The sequence below is a fragment of the Pinus tabuliformis genome, chromosome 3_2 (assembly GCF_031772625.1).
Source record: "Pinus tabuliformis cultivar Carrire ecotype Pingquan chromosome 3_2, CPIR1, whole genome shotgun sequence".
In the NCBI taxonomy this organism is placed as follows: Eukaryota; Viridiplantae; Streptophyta; class Pinopsida; order Pinales; family Pinaceae; genus Pinus; species Pinus tabuliformis.
Window position 1 is genome coordinate 1,204,918,741 of NC_142302.1, and position 20,740 is coordinate 1,204,939,480.

The 20,740-nt window shown below is 39.5% G+C and overlaps 1 pseudogene; it reads left to right on the forward strand.

The window, feature by feature from the left end:
* LOC149185085 (strigolactones hydrolase CXE15-like) overlaps positions 1-20,740 on the forward strand; it is a 134,318-nt pseudogene that overhangs the window by 39,672 nt on the left and 73,906 nt on the right.

The window sequence follows — 20,740 nt, forward strand, 5'->3', positions numbered from 1 at the left end:
TGACCTAGTTTCTGATTCTTCTGAGTTAACACACACACACACACACACACACTCATTCTTCTGAGTTAACACACACACACACACACACTCTTTTGGTATTAACTTTAATTTGACCCAAAAAATTTTAACCTAATATCTTAATATTTCATTTCCTTATTTACATTCTATTTTAATATTATCCTATCTAAATTGAGCATTGTACTATTTATTCCAATGTTATAATTTATTCTCATTTATTATTATTTAGTATTAAATTAAATTTTTATTTTTCTATTGGAAATAGATGTAAATGTTTAATACCAATTTAATATAAATATTTATCACGTGTCAATCCAACTAATGTGACTAATTTTACTAGTTTCTTGATGAAGATTTATTAAATATTAAATTTATACTATAATGATAAATTTCTTAAGTTATTAATATAATTTAGTAAATATTAAATCTAAATAATTATGTATACCTTATAAACTATTATTTCATAAATTATTATAAAATTTTAAATTATTATTATTTATTTAGTATTAAATATTTTCTAATGCAACTATCATTTATTAATTACTTGATTCCTTAAATTTAATAATTTATTTTAATAGATATTAAATATCTATTATTTGAATTATTGGATAGATCAAGTTTTTTAGTTTTGTCTAGTGACATGGTTCCAAACTTCTTTTGTTTTACTCCTTTTTTAATCAAAAATTGAAGATGTGATTAATCCTAAAGAATGATCTAAAAGAAACATGAATCTCAAAAGTTTGAAATCATAGATAATTAATATTTTCCAATAATAAAATAAATTAATTGATATCTGATCATCAACGTTTATATTTTTTTGATCTTCCATAATAGTGATATTTCTTCTAGATTCTCTATTTGCATATCAAATCAAGCTTTTTGTCCCTGAAAATAAGAGAAGTGTTCATGTCAATAACAATACAACATTTTCCAAAAAACATCACTGTCATCAAATTCTTATTGTGAAAATCTACCAGCTAAAATATAGAGAAAAAAAAAATAAAAAAAAATAATCAAACAAACAAACAAAAATAATTGGAAAACATTTAATCCATTTCTACTTTACATAATGTGAAATTAAAAATAATTACATTAATATCACTAATATTAAATAAATTTCTATGATTATTATAATTTAATTTATAAAAAAATTGAGTTAAGATAATCCATTTAAATTATAAAATTTTATCATAAATTATAACTAACATGTAAATAATAATTTCTAAACTAAAAAAATCCCCTTTTCAATCTTTATCTTATACTACAATTTCCTTCCTAATATATTAAAAACAATATCATCATTATAACTATCACAAAACGACTTTTTGCGATTACAAACAAAGATTTATCATAAATTATAACTGGCCTTTAAATATTAATTTTAAAATTAAAAATATTCTCTTTTCAATCTTTATGTTGAACTTCCATTTCCTCCCTAATATATTGAAAACAATATCATCACTATAATACTACCCTATTCATTACAAAACGACGTCTGCGAATCCAAACAAAACGTACCTATCACTGTACACAACTATCATTAAAAAACAAAAAGTACGTATGACATTCATTAGAAAATTACTCATACCTAACTTCATAGGAAAAACCCAACAGACGGGCCATTCAAACACCAAACGATAAAGAATCATTCACACCACCAAATAGCACAAACTGCCACCTCCTACTAGTTCATTATACAATCACGATATCCATCAACTAAACCAGATTATTTGAAAAATATATTTCAAGATTGAGCGGCCATTATGAAGTACCAGGTATTGATGCAATGTGATCCAGACGATATCAAAACTGTAAGTTGAAAAGCAAATAACCCCAAAAGCACCAATGTTTTTTTGTGTGATTCAGTGGAATTCTAATATTACGACATGGAATCCCTTCGCAAATAGTCTGGTTTTCATTATCTTGGAGCGACATTCTGCATAACAATCTGTCCAAAGAAAATTGGTTTGTTTTTATTGAGAGGGAAGATAAAGCGGAGAGAAAGAATAGAAGGGGTGAAGTGGTGTGGTCTATTTTAATGGTAGTGTAGAAGGCAGTGTAGAAGGATCATCTAATGCTCTTTGTGTGTTTAGCTGCATGTGCAAATCTGTAGATGTGTCTGTTTACTAACACCTGCGGGTTTTGGTGTAACTAACCAGTGATATCAAAGCCAAAGGTCTCTAGTTCTAAACACACCTGGCTTGCTTTGGAACTCACCTTACTTGCATTGGGGGAGATTGTTGTGCTCCACCTTAATGGGGGTGTTATTTAAATCTACCAATGTGTATGTTTACTAACACCTGCAGGTTAGTTCCACCTGGCTTGCGTTGTTTACTAACACCTGTAGGTTAGTTCCACCTGGCTTGGGTTGTTTACTAACACGGGGGAGATTGTTGTGCTCCCCGTTAGGGGGTGTAGAAAGAGAAGGATGATCCAACGCTCCCAATGTGTTTCCTGGCATGTGTTTAAATCTACAGATGTGTATGTTTACTAACACCTGCAGGTTTTGGTGTAAAGGCACTCCAATATGAAGAAAAAAAAAATGTTGACATAACTGTTTCAGCAATAAGGATAGAAGAAAAGGAGAACGTTGCAGGATTACTAAAATTGTACAAAGATGGTACAATTTTCCGTGAAGAGGAACTCCGAACGTCCAACTCCTCCTTGCAAGGAGAAGCACCAGAAACTGAGGTCGCAAGTAAAGATAAGGCGTTGAATGAGAAGCTGGGGTTATGGGTTGGACTCTACCTGCCCTCTTCTCACCTCCAACAGCAACCACAAAGTTCTATTACCTCTGGTTGTTATTCACACCAATGCTTTGGTAATATAGGTTTTATTGAGAAAACATTTCCACTTTGGCTCCTTACAACAATGTTTCCTTGTAATGTTTATCGATCTCCTATAGTGTTGGACTACCCAACGGTACAGGAGATGAATTTAGAAAAAAAATTATTTAAACATTCACGCTGTCTTATTTCTGGAAATCTGAAAATTTAGGTGTATAAGTATTATTATTATTGGTTACTGTTAAATTAGAGACCATGACTTACTTTAGTATATTTATTTCACTGTAAAGTCTACCAAAGCATACATATTCTACTCCTCTAATTTTGAACTGCATACATATTCTATTCCTCTAATTTTGAACTTGAAAAGAAATACATGCTATTAATAAAAAATAATTCTTATTAAATTTATTTATTTATTTTAGAATTTTTTAATATAATTAAAAATATTTATACTTTTAAAATTAAAATTATAAAATAGTACAAAGTTGAATGAAATTATAATATTAAAGAAAGATAGATAAGTTTGTTTGGTAAACCTTTTAATGCATTTGAAAACAAGTTACAAATTAATTTACTTAGGATTATTGTGAGGAAAATTTTGAAAACAAGTTACAAACTAATTTACTTAGGATTATTGTTTGCGGAAAAATTTTATTTGAGATTTTTATCATAATTATTATTATTTGATATATAAAGGATCTAATATTTTAGAAGGGAAAAAAATAAAAATAAAGAGTTAAAGTAAATTTAACTCATTCAGCTCAGCGACTCCTTGTCTACACCTTATACCAAGTTCTGCACAGCTATTACAGGTAACTGACCGCCGATTTCAGAGTTTTATCACAGTTTGTTGAATAGTTATATACTCGTGGCCTTAATACACACGGTTTATCGCTTCATTTAATACATTCACGGCTCACTTGAAGCGTTTGTTGTTGCAGGGGTTGCCTCTCGATCCTCCCACTGCTCAAGGATAGGTCATGCCACCGAATATGCACAGGTAATTGTTCTCCACGAGTTGATGCAGAGCTTTGGTTAGCTCAGATGATTAAGGGTTTACTTGTATCGTTTCTTGGCCTGAGGGTTCCTCATGGCAACTCTTTTGTTGTCTCAGGGTTCCTCTGTTCGGCCCCAAATCCTGATTGAGATTAGCGGTCGGCCTTTCCATGCCGACACCCGCGTCCAATCGGGTTATAAAGTCTTATGATATATGTATTTTTTTTGGTACCTCGCCCAGAATTTATATATTTTGTTTTAAGAGTTCACGGCCTTCCTCGCCCGAACCAAATGGACTCGGTTTAAGTCGGAATAATTGTTTATCTTAGTTCTCTTACTGTTTTGGGTATTCATTGTGATCTCTTAAGGTGTATCTGTGTATGAAGAGGCCAGGGTTTTTCCTCGGCCCTCAGGACATTTATGAACAGGCTGTTGCCGTACCCGTCGGGGTTTTATTTATCGCATGCTAACATATGTGTATTTCTTCTTCCTCTTGGATACGATGAATATGTTTTCGTTAGCTTATATTACAACAATAACTTGCTTGTCTATATACATAAGAAATTGCTTTTCCAGAATGTATGGAGTCTGTTACATTTAATGTTATTGTTGTTTCTCTATTTAACAGAGTCGGCATATCCCTTTCGAGGGTTTGTTTATAATAACGAGGGTTTGTTTATAATAACCCTCCGTTCACTCGACGATTCGTGACTGTATACGGCAGTTAAATGGCCGCTTACCTTAGCGGTCCTGTGCCATCATAGTGCCTTTACTTGTTAAATGATGTTATTCGTTTGTATTCTACATTGATACAGTCGTCTTTCACTTGTTTACATGTATAGTGAACTAAACCCTAGGTACAAGGTTCGATGAGCTTTCTTGGAACGGCCTCACTGTATTCTATAAATGGCACTTAGTGTTCAATGTGTTTCATGACTGTTGCAGTAATACGACTATTCAATGTTTGATCTGTTGTTTCCCATAAATCTTTCTACGGTTATAGATTGTTAATGAATCTTTTCGCCAGTGAATCATTCATGCATATGTCGCCATGCATCTACTGTTATGGTACTGAAGACCTTCGTGAGGTTTTTATACAGATATACCTCGGCTTTAAGTAGCTAGTTATTTCTATGCAACTACCATGCATCACCTTCTTACAGTTCACATGCATCGACTCTTACAGTTACTTATGCATTGATTTTTACAGCTATCATGTATCGATTTGTACAGTTAACAAGCTTCGGCTCTCACAGTTAACATGCATTTATCTCACAGTTAACATGCATTTATCTCACAGTTAACATGCATTTATATAGCAACTAGATTTCTGTTTGTTTCACTTGAACAGTCAGTAATATATGCTCATAGAACTGTTTATAATACTTCAAGTAAACTTTTTATCTAGTTAGCAACAGAAGCTTAAGCTTAACTATACTTCCCTCCTATACACCAGTATACGGAATACAGAAGTTTGAGTCTGGTGAATAACCCATACCTGGTCTGTCAGACACAAGAATTAACGCTCCAGAAGTTCACCTGCATCTTACATGCTTGCTCTTATCCACCCAACCATGAGATCCATCGATACGTTGGAATCTCCCCCCGAGCTGTCTTGCAGGCCTGCAGCCCTCAACAAGACTCATGCACTATTGTGCTAGGGTTATCTGGTCCTTACGAGACTTAACCCTCCTTTCTTTCTCTTTTTTTTTTTTCCTCTGAATTCTCCCCCTCTCTGTCACCACAGACCAGGGGTTTTCCCTCCCAGGACTTTTCCTGGCTGAAGGGTTAGTTTCTTTTTCAGTTTTATAACTCTTTCTTTTTCTTTAGAAATCCTCCCTTAGGAGACTGCCAGCATTTTCCAAAATATCTTCCATTTCATAAATAAAATGATATCATTTAACAACAGTAATTAACAGTTCACACTAGTTTCTTACCATAGTAACTTTTCATAATTACAAGTTTTACGGGGTCATCACATATATAAAGAAGCTAATCTATATAATATGGATACTATACAAAATATCATTACATTTGAATTTAAATAATTAAAAAACAAAGAAAATTAAAATATTATAAGGAGGGAGTCAACCTTAATCTAGAATATGAAAAATATATAAAGTGTTTAGAATGTGAAAAATATATAAAGTATTTATCAGTTTGACTACTGCAAATAAAAAAAACCAATATTACTAAAATAAAAACAAACTCTAAGAAATTTTATAAAAAATATTGCATGTTCAAGAAGTCAAACATCTATCATAAAAGTTGAAAATGAAAAATATTATCTCTTATAATATTTTGGAAATGAAAAATTTTAATTTATTTTCAAAATTAATTTATCAAAAGTCTAGAAAAAATTCTAAAATAGTACAAGTAATGTCTTACTTTTTCTTAAAGATTTAGTAAATTCTATTCGTCTTCATCATTATCACTTACAAAGAGATGAAATACCAAATAAAACTAAATTACACTTTAATATTTTTTTTAATTACTTTGAAACATATTCACATTATTTTTTTATATATATTAATTTTAATAATTTATAAATTAAATTTTAAAATTTTATATATTTAATTCTTTCATTTAAAATAATATTAATAGAATTAATTACACTCAAATAAAATTTATTTTATAACATTTATTCTAAAAGTATTATATCTAAATAAAAATTGATATGGATAAAATTTAATCATTAATATTCTAATTTTAAATCCATTTTTAATCAAAATGTTTCAATACTAAAAAGATGTAAATTTAATTTTTAAGAAAAAAAAATTAATTTTTTTTTTCAATTAAAACAAAATTTTAAACCAAGACAATGTCGAGATTCTAAGTGGTGATGGTTCTTGTTTATAATTTCCTAGGATGTGCCATTTGAGGTTGGAGAGAAGCTTCTATGGTTAGAGGTTGGAGAGAGACCTATATGGTTAGACTAGATGATGTGTTTCGAAGGGTGGCTAACCTATGATTTCTTTGGTGGAGTATGAGAGTGTTTAGATTCTAACGCTTAGGTTGATTAAAAATGAAACCAATATTTTTGTAGACGTTATTAAGGTAGGAGGTTGCATCGATATAAAGACTACTTAAATGGATATAGTTTGGGAATGTTGATGTCTATCCCTATGATTTTTTGATATTGGTTCAATCATAATGGTCTTAGATGGTGAATTGTGTCAGGCTAGGTTTGACTAACTCCACAAATTGTATTTTTTGTTAAAGGAAATCATGAATATATACAAGGAGAGGGAGATTATTGGAATTCATATTCCAATGTCTCTTCATCTTCTCTATTTTTTTATTTACAATATTTACAAGCTAATCCCAAAGATTAGGTGTTAACGTCCCCCCCCCTCCTTAATCTGAAGGGATGTTGGTGAGTCTAAGCATCATTTTGAATCTTTCAAACTTTTATTTTCCAAGCGCTTTGGTGAAGATGTCTGCAATATGCTTATTTGTCGCACAATGGCATAAGTGAATAACCTTAACCTCAACTGTGTTGAGTTGTGTTATATTCTTTCCATGACTAGCCTACATAGTTAACTAGGGGGTTAGAGGGGGGGCGGATCCCCCCTTTGTCGCATTGATTGCATAGCTGGAGGGTCATAGGGGGGCAGCAACCCCCCTTGTCCAGGGGTTTGAGGGCTACGAGGTCTAGGGCAGTGCCAAGGGAACAAAAATTACCAGCATACGAACACATAAAACACATATGCACATAGATTTTCCCATGGATCCCAAAACTGGGACTATCAAATTGATTATTCAATTTTTTCTTTATCTGTTACTGATGATGATCCCAGAACTATGAAGGAAACAGTAGATTTAGAGGATGGAAAACTCTAGAAAGAGGCCATGGTTGATGAAATGACATCTTTGCACAAAAATGAGGCTTTGGATCTAGTGGAGTTGCTGATTGGAAGGAAATCCACTGGTAGCAAATGGGTGTTCAAGAAGAATACAAATGCAGAAGGAAAGGTGGAGAAATACAAAGCTCAGTTGGTAGCAAAAGGTTATTCCCAAGTGCGGGGAATTGATTTTGGTGATATTTTTTCTTCTCTTTCCATGGTAGCTTCTATTCGATTACTTTTGTCTGTTGCTGTTGCTTTTGATTTTGAGGTAGAACAAATGGATGTGAAGGCAACATTTCTTCACTTGGATCTAGAAGAGGAGATCTACATGAAGCAACCTAAAGGCTTTGCGATGAATGGTAAGAAATAAATGGTATGCAAGTTAAAGAAGTCTTTGTATGGGTTAAAACAGTCACTAAGGATGTGGTATCAGAAATTTGATACATTTACACGGGGACTTGGCTTCACCAGAAGCAAAGTATGTCACTGTGTGTATTTTAAATTAATTGGCGACCGTGTTATTTATTTGGTCTTGTATGTGGATGATATGTTGTTGGTTGGAAATGATAAAGAAATTATCCATGATTTGAAGACCCAATTGTCCTCCAAATTCGACATGAAAGATCTTGGTGCTGCAAACAATATTTTGGGCATGTAAATTAAAATAGATCAGGCAAAGAGCAAGCTCTGGTTAAACCAGAGGAAATACGTCGAGATAATATTGGAGATGTTTAATATGCAGGATAGTACACCACTGAAGGTTCATATTCCTGTAGGTGTAAAGTTATCTGCTGAACAGTGTCCCAAGACACAGAGGACATGTCCCGTGTTCCATATGCAAGTGTAGTCGATAGCCTAATGTATGCGATGGTCTGTACTAGACTAGACATTGCACATGTAGTGGGAGTATTGAGCAGGTTTATGTCAAAATCACGAAAGGAGCACTGGACAACAGTGAAGCAGGTTTTCAGTTATTTGCGTGGCACTAGTGATTATGGCTTGTGCTACCAAGGAAGACTAGGATTGGATAAAGCATTGTATATTTATGGATTTTTTGATGCAGACTAGGCTGGAGATATGGATCAGAGAAGATCTACAAGTGGGTATGTGTTTAACCTATTTGGAGGTGCAGTCAGTTGGATGAGTAAGAAACAATTTGTAGTGGCACTATCAACTACAAAGGCAGAATACATGGCAACCACTCATGAAAGCAAGGAAGCAGTTTGGTTGCAGAGATTGTGTTCAGGTATGGGGTTAGTACAGGGAGCTATAAGGATATACTGTGACAGCCAAAGTGCAATTTTCTTGGCAAAGAACCCTGCTTATCATTCAAAGACAAAGCACATTAATGTTCAGTATCACTTTGTGAGGGATATGATAGAAGACAAAAAGGTGTTGCTGGTAAAGGTGGACACTTTGAAGAATACTATAGATGCATTGACAAAAGGTGTGAGCTCTAAGAAGTTCTCTTGGTGTAGAGAAACAATGGGCATTGCAGGGTTGGATAAATGACTAAGCTCTCATGTGGTCCCCTATGGAAAGAAAACAAAAAGTGGGAGAATGTTGGGTTGTGTTATATTCTTTCCACAACTAGCCTACATAGTTAACCGAGGGGTTAGAGGGGGGGCACAACCTCCCCTTCGTTGCACCGATTGCACAACAGGGCGGTCATAGGGGGTTTGAGGGGGGTGGGTAGCCCTCCGCTACAGGGTCTGGGGCAACACCCTGAGAATTTTTTTTTGGACTTACCTATGGTTTTGGATGCAATGGTTTTCAGTCCATGGTTTTGGATGCGATGGATTTCGGTCCATGGTATTGGATGCTTCAAAATGTATAAATATGTATTGTAACATTGAAAGGAAAATAATGAAAAATCAATCTAGTAGTCCTGGTTTTGGGATACATGGGAAAATGTCTGTGTATATGTGTTTTAGTTGTTATGCTCTCGCTTTGTTTACTTTCAGTGTTTTAGAATTCATATGCAAGTAATTTATGTACGGGGTTAAAACCTACAAATTGATCCATATTTATGCAAGAACGAAATGAAATACAAATATGAGCAAAATACATAGATACAATGAAAACATAACTTCAATTAATTAATAACAAAGTACTGAAAATTGTTTACATGCAGAAAGGAAATAAACTATCTCAAGCGATGTGTTGATGGTGCTAGACCCATCAACATGTAAAGGGATCTCCTTGGTAAGAAGTCCCAATTAGACCTTAGACCGTTTAGTGTAGGAGTCCTAACAGTGGGTCATATAGCAATGCCTTGACTGCAATGTTGCACAGAGGCAAGCAAGATAAATTTGTTCGTAGCAAGGGTGTGACCACTGCAGTGAGTAAGGGAAGGTGTATGACAGGTTCTAACAAAGGTGGGTTGAGATGAGTGTGCCCCTTGACAACCTGTATCAGTACTTAGCTGGGAAGGGAACACACGAGTGAAGCTGCATCACAAGCTAGGAAAAAGACCAGTCGACAATCCAAAGTGATGGTTAAACCAACAACACATCTGCAACAAGATTCATATAATTGCATACAAATCAGTTCATACACAACTACATAAGTTAAACAACAAACATCACTAAAGCAACCAAAACAAACCAACTACAATAACAACATATGCATGAAAATGTGCTAGCTCTTATTATATAAAGAAATGTAAGTTCCAATCATACAATACATCCATGTAAACTTGCTAACCCCAACAGTGGAACATTACAACCACATCCGCTTGTGATCCAGGTGGATATTGGTAGCCACCTGCTAAGTCCACCTGGACCCCCACCATTGTCTTTCTCAGCATTTTCAGTTTCCTTAATTGTAGCACAACTTACTATTTTTAGCAGTTTTTCGGGTCCTGAACTTCCGGAGCCGTTTTGAGGCCCTAAACGACGTTTTTTGGGGAATCCGGGGGCAACTTGGGTCCATGGAATGGACCGATGTTGCCTGTTCCAACAATGACAGTGCTCGGATAGATATTTCTAATGAGCTATTGTACGCGTCAAACGGAGATCATATGCCAAAGTTACGACCCCGGGAAGTTGATGTACCAATTTACCCCAAACGGGGCCCACAGTTTGGCGTTTCATCTCCTAGGGTTAGGTTTTCGAATGTTAAGGGTTTTCCATTGTTTCTCAACAATAAATAGGCCTTCGAGCCTCATTGTAACACAGTTCAGAGGCATGTAGCCATCACATCTCTTCTCAGAGATAAGCTACCATCGCCCTAGCTGGTTTATTTCCATTTCTGGTTGTAAGCATATTTCAGTATTTTCCATTAATGAAATGAAGTATTATTTCCGTTGCATCTTTGTGTATATGGTTATCTCTGTAATTTGTTGCGTTCCTGTTTAAATCCAGATCAGTGGTATCAGAGCGGTCTGTTTTTTCTCTGTTTTTCTTTGCATGTCCCCAACAAGGTCGGGATATAAGGAGTTAGGGCTCGAACTGGTTGAACCTTTGCAAGACCAGCCTCGCAAATCCCGACGGCCTCCCATGGCGGACGAGAAGAAAGACGAGGGGGCAGGAGATCCCATGAAAATCTTGCTCGAAGAAGCCCTCGAGCGACAACGGAACGCAATGATGGACAGCTTTGCCCAGATCCTTCAGCGGCTACCCAAAAGTAACGCATCGGCTTCCAGCAGCTACTCTGGAAGCGCCACACCCTTTAAGGTACAAGTTAATTTTGAAATCCCCATATTCGAGGGTCAGATAGACGCAGATGCCATAGATAAATGGTTAAATCTGCTAGAGGGTTATTTTTCTGTTCATGAATTTTCGAGTCGGGAAAAGATTATTTTTGCTCTTCTCAAAGCAGCCCCCCACGTCAAGGACTAGTGGGAAACCTACTGCGAGCAGAAGGATGAAAGTACTGGCTCACTATTTTCAGCTGCACCCACCTGGGATTTGTTCCGAGATGCCATCAAGGAGCAGTACTACCCTGTCGGAAGCTATGAGGATGAATACATAAAGTGGACCACGCTGCGGCAGGGAAGGAACCAAGATGTGCCGGAGTTCACCAATCTTTTCCATACCCTTCGCACAAAGTTGGGTATCAAGGATTCGGAGCAACATTTGATACTCAAATACCGTGGCTGCCTGCACAAGTACATCCAGGAAGAAATACAATTCCTAAACATCCCCTCGCTCGGCGCAGCATACTGATATGCCGTCAAGGTCGAGCGGAAGTTTAAACAAAAGAAGCGAGACTTTGGATCTGCGAATCCAAAGTAGGGGAAAGGTGCCCCTAAACCATAGAACAAAGGACAAAGCCAAGGCGGGACAACCCAAGACAACCAGCCGAAGCTGCAAGCAAAGAACAGCGCCACGAAGCCGAGAAAGGACACTGGAAAATGGTGCGAGTTCCATAAGAGCTCCACTCACAACACAAGTGAGTGTCGAGCCAAGCAGTCACTGGTGGCTAAGCTAAAGGTTTCAGAATCAGATGCATGTTCCGACTCTGAGTCAGAACCCGATAAGGGGTATGAAAAAGGGAAGCAGATCATTGATGCGGATCCCAGCGCCACTGTTGCTACCGCAAAGATCCAGAAAAATGAACCCGAAGATCCAGAGGAGGAGGAGCGTCTCTTCCACTCCCAGATGTGGGTAAAGGGCTCCCCGATACGGTTCATTATTGATAGCGGGAGTCAAAAGAACCTCATTTCGGCAGAGGTCGTGAAGCGGTTTGGCTTACCGACCACAGCACATCCACAACCATACACCATTGGGTGGCTTCACCAAGGACGAGATCTTCGCGTGAGCCAGCAGTGTCGCCTTCCATACAACATCAAGCCCTTCACGGATGAGGTATTGTGTGACATTGCTCCCCTTGAAGTTTGTGATGTATTACTAGGACAACCATACTTGTGGAAGCGACATGCTGTGTATGAATCAAGGCCCCGTGCTGTTATTATTACATTGGGAAATAAGTTGTTTAGGATACCAGAGGTAGCACCACCTGCCGCCATCTCTTTGATTACTGCAAAACAATGCAATAAGATCATTTCCAAAACCAGGAAATTTGTTTTCCTGATGATATGCCCTCAAGGAAAGAAGAAGACAGTGGCCGCCGCCTCCAAACGGGGTCCCTCTGCACGACAACTACACATGGACAAGGTTGTGGAGGAGTACGAGGACATCTTCACCTCCCCGGCAGGGGTTCCTCTGCACTGTCAAGTCAAGCACTCCATCGATCTGACCCCAGGTGCGCCGCTACCCAATGGACCAATTTATCGGCGCTCCGTTCTGGAGAACGATGAAATCAAGAGGAAGATTCAGGAGCTCCTGCAGAAAGGTCACATCCGTCCAAGTTCATCGCCCTGTGGGAGCCCGATCGTGTTGGTACAGAAGAAGGATGGGACGTGGAGACTCTGTATTGACTATCGGGCGCTGAACAAGATCACTGTCCGTAATAGGTACCCGATCCCGCGGATTGATGACCTCCTAGACCAACTAAAGGGGGCGAAATATTTCAGCAAGATCGATCCGAAGTTAGGATATCACCAGGTACCAATCAAACCCTCCGATGTGTGGAAGACTGCCTTCAAATCCAAGGAGGGCCTCTTCGAATGGTTGGTCATGCCTTTCGGATTGATGAATGCTCCTGCAACCTTTATGAGGCTAATGGATGACATCTTGCGGCCATTCACCAACTCCTTTGTAGTAGTATACTTGGATGACATTCTGATCTTCAGCCGGAGTTGGGAAGAGCACCTCCACCACATCCGACAGGTTCTCCAAACACTGCGGCAACACAAGCTATGTGCCAATTTGGAGAAATGCACTTTTGGCATGACCCAGGTTTAGTATCTGGGATACATCATTGATGAACAAGGGGTGCATGTCGATCCAGCCAAGATCCAAGTCATTCGGGATTGGCCCTCTCCAACCACTCTAATAGAGCTCTGCAGCTTTCTAGGTCTTGCCAACTTCTACCACAGGTTTGTGTTGGGGTTTTCTCATATTTCTTGGCCCTTGAGTCAAGTCACCAAGGGTGGGGCGAAAGCAAAATTCTTTTGGTCTGAATCTCAACAGAAGGCATTCAGGGAGTTGAAGGATCGCCTCTGCACGGCACCAGTGCTCGCGTTACCAGATCTACAACAACCATTTGAGGTCGAGACAGATGCCTCTGACTATGCTATTGGGGCAGTCCTTACTCAACATGGACATCCAGTGGCATATCACAGTGAAACACTTTCAGACACAGTCCGGAAGTACCCCACTTATGATAAAGAGATGTATTCCATTGTACAGGCCTGCCGACAATGGAAGCATTACATTTTGGGGAAGGAAACGGTCATCCAAACAGACCACCGACCTCTACAGTTCATACAGACCCAAGGGAAATTGCAGAATGATCGCCATCAGAAGTGGTCTACATACCTGCAACAGTTTCACTTGAATATCAAGTATAAAAAGGGCAGCACCAATAATGTTGCAGATTGCCTCAGTCGGCCATCGATCATGGCGCTAACCACCGTGCTCAACTCTTGTGGGCACGAGACTTCTGATTGGCCACTTCTCTACAAAAGCGACCCAGAATTCGGCCACACATACCAGACACTCTTGTAGGGTCAGCATGTTGCAGATTTTCACCTCTAGGATGCCCTATTATGCCACCTCGGTCACCTTTGTGTTCCTTCAAGCGAGTGTGCCAAGATGATTTGGGAAGCACACTACAGTCGGGCTGCTGGGCATTTCGGGGTCGAGAAAACAGTGGCAGTACTGCAAAATTATTTCTATTGGCCGAATCTTCGACAGGATGTTGGGAAGTACATCCGATCATGTGCTGTCTGTGCCATTGCCAAACCGACCATTAAGAAGAATGGCCTCTATACCCCATTGCCTACCCCCAATCGACCTTGGGAATCCATCTCCATGGATTACATGTCAGGCCTTCCTTCCACTAAGCATGGAAATGACTGTGTTTTTGTGGTCGTCGACAGGTTCTCGAAGATGGCCATTATGGTGGCCTGCAAGAAGAATATCACAGTAGAAGCCACTGCTAAACTCTTCTTTCAACGAGTGTGGGTGCACTTTGGGATCCCACAGTCTATCATCTCAGATCGGGACAGTCGGTTTCTCAGCACATTTTGGTCCAGTCTCTGGTCAATGCTGGACACCAAACTCACGAAGTCCACAACCTTCCATCCTCATACTGATGGCCAGACAGAGGTTGTCAACAGGATGATTGTGCACATTCTGCGCATGTATAACTCAAAGCATCCACGCACATGGGACGAGAGCCTCCCCTATGTTCAGCACAGCTACAACCGAGCTCTTCACAGCTCCACTGGCCATAGCCCTTTTCAGGTGGGTTTGGGATTCCAGCCACTATGCCCCATTGATGTGGCCATGCCACTTGCAGCTACTCACATGAATTCAGCTCATGTCCAGTCCGAAACAGATAAGGCCACCAGCTTCATTGAGCGCATCCAACATATTCGCCAGCAGGTCCATGACATTCGTGAGAAATCAAATGCCAAGTACAAGCAGCGACATGATCAACACCGGGTGCCACACAAGTTTCAGGTGGGCGACAAAGTCTGGTTGCATTTGCAAAAGGAACGCCTTACTGGAGCCTATCGGAAATTGAGACCACTCCGATATGGTCCTTACACCATTACTAAGGCTATGGGAGACAATGCATTTGAGCTCAGCATTCCCCCATTCCTTGGCCTGCACCCAGTGTTCAATGTGGACCGCCTTCGGCCATACTTCCCACCATTGCTAGACACATCCGACATTGGAGAACAGCTCAAACCCACAGAATTAAATCCAGATTGCATGGAATAAGCTGCAACTGATCAGATCATGGACACACAGATCAAGAACACTCGCCAACAGAATATCCAACTGTATCGAGTTGTCAAAGCAGGCCAACTCCTTCAGCAGGGCAAGTGGCTCACCAGGGAACAAGTTCAGCAGAAGTTTCCTCATCTCATGGAGGAGCTCAACGCAATGGGGACCATTGCTTCCTAAGGGGGGAGGAATGATCCAGGTGGATATTGGTGGCCACCTGCCAAGTCCACCTGGACCCCCACCATTGTCTTTCTCAACATTTTCAGTTTCCTTAATTGTAGCACAACTTACTATTTTTAGCAGTTTTTCGGGTCCTGAACTTCCGGAGCCGTTTTGAGGCCCTAAACGACGTTTTTTAGGGAATCCGCGGGCAACATGGGTCCATGGAATGGACCGACGTTTCCCATTCCAACAATGATAGTGCTCGGATAGATCTTTCTAATGAGCTATTGTACGCATCAAACGGAGATCATGTGCCAAAGTTACGACCCCGGGAAGTTGATGTACCAATTTACCCCAAACGGGGCGCACAGTTTGGCGGTTCATCTCCTAGGGTTAGGTTTTGGAATGTTAAGGGATTTCCATTGTTTCTCAACAATAAATAGGCCTTCGAGCCTCATTGTAACACAGTTCAGAGGCATGTAGCCATCACATCTCTTCTCAGAGATAAGCTACCATCGCCCTAGCTGGTTTATTTCCATTTCTGGTTGTAAGCATATTTCAGTATTTTCCATTAATGAAATGAAGTATTATTTCTGCTGCATCTTTGTGTATATGGTTATCTCTGTAATTTTTTGCGTTCCTGTTTAAATCTGGATCAACTTGGTCCTCCAAAGAGATGTACTAGCTCTGTGCAATGGAGAAGCCAAGGCGTGTTACAATACTTTCCAAGCTCTCTCCAAGATAGTCTTATCAGAAGCTTGGTTTACCAAAAGCCTCTACAATGAGTTATGAGGGACTATTTATAGAAAAGGGTGGGGTGACCCTTGACATTCCCCTTTATGACAGTTCAACTACCCTCATGACTCTTCACCTACTCTATGAATGTTACATCCAACTATTGACACTTGACTTACACTTGACATGACTCAGTATTACAATGCACATGTACTCAAGTGGGACAACATGGCTTGAGAAAGCCATGCAAGACATCACTGAAACTCAATCCGTTATGATGAGACCAACTCTTTAAAATGTTTGTAATGGTGAAGGTGGTGAGATGATGTGAGAGTTGGTTGTCCATGATGGTGTTCATGCACCTCATGGTGACATTTGCTGAAGCGAACTCTTGCCTCTATTGCAACTAGTGCATTGCTTTGGCCCCTTCATCCAACTCATCTACTAACATGTGCATGCTCTTCTTAGGTGCAAATGAACCGACAACACACTGATGCGTAATTTTTGTGTTGATCTTCAATTGTGTGTTGGTGGTCATATGCATCAACTTACCGAGGTACAAGCTTAACTCCAGTTGGACTTTATTCTTGTCTTCACCTTGGTGAGTGTGTTGAATGGGTTGGATCACATGCATTCACATAATGGCATGCATTCTGTTGAATCCCTACATGCGATCGACAACACTGCTCACCATGTCTGCTTTGTGCCAGCTCCTGGGATGGATCTTTAACCTGTAGGGGAGAAATTTCATCCAAGAGTGTATGTTGTGTCCACTATTGTTCATGTTCCTGCTGCAACTCATTCGTCTATCTGTGCAGGTTCATGTTCTTCCTTGAGTTGCTAATTCAGCACATGAAACTCCTTCTTTGTTCCATTCTCTGTCTTCACATGATCTTCATGTCACGTTTTCACCTCATAGCCTGATTCTCCAAAGTTTCTTTTATCATCATTGGATCTACTTGAGCTTGCAACTTTTTTCCGCCTCTATGTTGTCAACAACCTTCCTCTTGCATTCATTGCATCTGCTGCATTCACTGCATTCGCTACATTCGGTAAGTTTCCTTCAGCTGTTGTTTATGGTGTTGCTTGATGTGACGTAGTTTCTGTCATATCTTGATGTCCTTGTCTATGAACAACTTAATATCTTCATGAGAAAGCAATGTCATAGACGTTTGATCGATTGAATCTCCACGTGTGCTTTGGACGTTGTCTTCGGCTCTTCTCTCTTGGAAACCATTGTACCTGTAACGTTGAGAGGAAGATGAACACCTGTAATACCTGGAGACATGGAAACACTCATGGAAAGCACTCTGTCAGTCGAAAACCAAAATGAACTTAAGAACTGACTTGCAGCATACTTGTGTGACTGATCATGAAGGTTGCGCAATTTCAGTCGGGAGGTAGGGAGACTGACTGCCAAGGCTGCACAAGGCATAATCTGGGCTGCTAGGAGATTGAATCACTACTGGAATTGCACAATGCACAATCCAATCTGGCTATTGACTATTGGAATTGTGCAATGCACAATCTCAATTGGCAATGGATTGCAGGCTCAGTGACTGCATTGCCCAAATTTCTTGGCCAACAGTCACTGTCCCTCAGGATTGCGCAAAGAAGGCATGGGGAGCAGCTACTAGGTAGAAATGTGCATTTATAGAGGAGAAGGCATAGCCTTCCCCATCAGGATTGCACAATACTGTCTTGGTGAGGCTCTTGGTGAGGCAGATTCCCGGCCAAGGCTGCCAGACTCGTCGACAAGCAAATGAAAGTGAATGTGAGTACGAATGCATGTTGATACTGAGTGTAAGCACAAGTGAATGATCATGCATGTAAATGGTGAATGACATATTTAATAAATGGAACAGATGCATGTGGGTGAGGTGAGTCGTCGAAACGACGACTGTTCGTGAAAAATAGTTTAATGCATGCGACAATAGTGAGATGTTGACAAAAAATGAAATGGTTCTAGGAAAAGCTAATATACATATAAACAACAGCAAGTATTCAAAGAAATGAAGCAAACAATACTTATACATGAGAAAACACAAAAGCAACATAAATGAAACACAAGGCATGGGAAGGGGGCTTACCCCAAACCAACTGAGATGAATGTGTCGACTGCTCCTAGATGTGATGTGGGATGTCAAAGATGCAAGGTTTATGTGAGGAATGAGCTTTGCAGCATCTGGTTGATGAATTTTGATAACATCAAGGTTGTGATGTGCATGCCACAAATTTTGGGAAAGCGACACTTGGAGGGAGGTTTTTGAAATGATCCTTACATGTAACTTCCAACTGCTAAACATAGATCCCTAAAACAAGAGATACCTTTGCATGCTACTTTGGGAGAAGAAGCCCATGCATGCAAATCTGTTTTGTTCAGTGCTGGAGAGAACCAGACAACTCAATTGCACATGCAAGAGGTTGTTCGACTACTTGAAGGAAATGCACATTTCTGGCTCGAAGCTAGGCTGACTGCCCAGTAGATTTGCACAATTTCTGTGAAGAGCAGCTGAATTCTACCCAGATTTCCGCAAATTTTGGGCTGAGCAGCCCTGTTGGGGAAAATGCACAATTCCTACTGGGAGTGTTGACTGGCACGATTGCGCAATCTTGGAGCCCAACAAGCTTCTAGACAGGATTGCAAAATTTCTAGAGGGAAGGTTGGTTTCCCTCCAGAAATGTGCAATTTTGTTAGGGAAGTTTCTCAACCTATAGCTGGACCAAGTCCGGTTGAACAGCCTATGAGGGGAATGCTTCACGCTATGATCAAGAAGATGTATTTATGTAAGAGAAACATTGAAGCTTGTCAACTTGATGAAGCAAGACAAGCTCATGTGAAAAGTTGGAATCGAGGCTCCAAAACGAAGCTAAGGAACAATATTGGAGGGTGGTTGTAGCCACTACAACACTTGGTGACACACTGGTAGAACTCCAACTCTTTGAATGGACATTGTTCATTAAAAGCATGTCTAACACCTCCGAAGGTATTGTTCAACTCTGAGCTCATCTTGGTTTCACACTAGCTTAATTGTAAGAAGTAGCATCTGCCAAGTGCTTGGTCGATTGACACACATTCCAAGCCAAGGAAACACAATTGTTTCGATTGGGGTTGAGGGGTATATTGGTGCACAAGTAGTATAGTCATTATAGTCTTAGTTGCATCTCTGATGTTGCTCTGCTTCCAGCAGGCCTCGACAGTACCTTAGCGGAGTCACATAGAAACACAAGCATGGCTCCACTCCCAGCGAGCCTGGCTAGTACCCCGATAGAGTTACTTGCATCACCTCTCTATGCAATAAGCCTTTATGTTCTTTCACCTTATCCATTTTTCATTTTCTCGAACTTTTTTCACTTTTTCATTTTGTAATTGTGCATAGCACTTATTCATTTTAGATGTGGAAGAGGGATCCTGACTTATTGAGAGCAGAAGAGGTTGTTCTAGTAGAGAAGTAGTTTATTATACCCGTGACGTGCCTATTAAGGTTTTCTCCCTCACCTTACTCTACTTGACTGAGCTAACAGGGGTTAACCCAAAAGCAACCAACTAGAGTTGGTGACACTAGTTAGCATGCAAGTGTTGTTTTTTCACCAAGGTTCACATCGAACAATACGTATTTTCCTTCGATGTATCATGGACTAAAAGTAACAAGTTCTTCATACAGAGCGAGGATGACAGATAACCATGTAGTGATAGTTGCGCAAGGCCTCTTGTACTTTACCCATCTGGTTTCAAGAGTCATACGTGGTTTCATTTGGAACTACCCTACAAAATGAAACAAGCAAACTAACAAACAATCAAAGCAAAGCAAGAGTAGAAGCAACAATGAAATCAAAGCAAGTAAGCAAACAAGGAAGCATACAAACAAACAAACAAAGTAGGTAAGCAAACAAGCATGCAATCAAAACAACTTAAGAGCAAACACTACTCCTACTCCTAAGCTACAATTTATGGGTCATCTCACATGAACTGATACTTCCAATGTAGCCACCAACACATTGCTTGACCCATGTTGGTGAAGGCATGGTTCGCGAACAAGACAGTTGTGTGAACCAGCAAATAAGAAAGATGTAACAGTGAAGACAAACACACTCCAAGCTAACAAGTGACCACAGAACAAAGATGAGTAAAAGTGCATGACATGTATTCTGTGGAGCTGCCATGATGTTGTGCTACACTGCGTGCAGATGATGAGTGTATGCATTCTCTTGACTATAACATGCAAGCAAACGTGAGAAAGGTAGACCACTCGTGTTGTGCATGTGTGCTTGCTGTGTAAGATTCCTCCAACACATCAGCGATGGGATCGTGTAGTTCGAGTGGAGGAAGTGAAATTTGGGTGTTTGGTTGATCTTCTATGTAAAGGAGAGAGTGATGAGGAGCCTT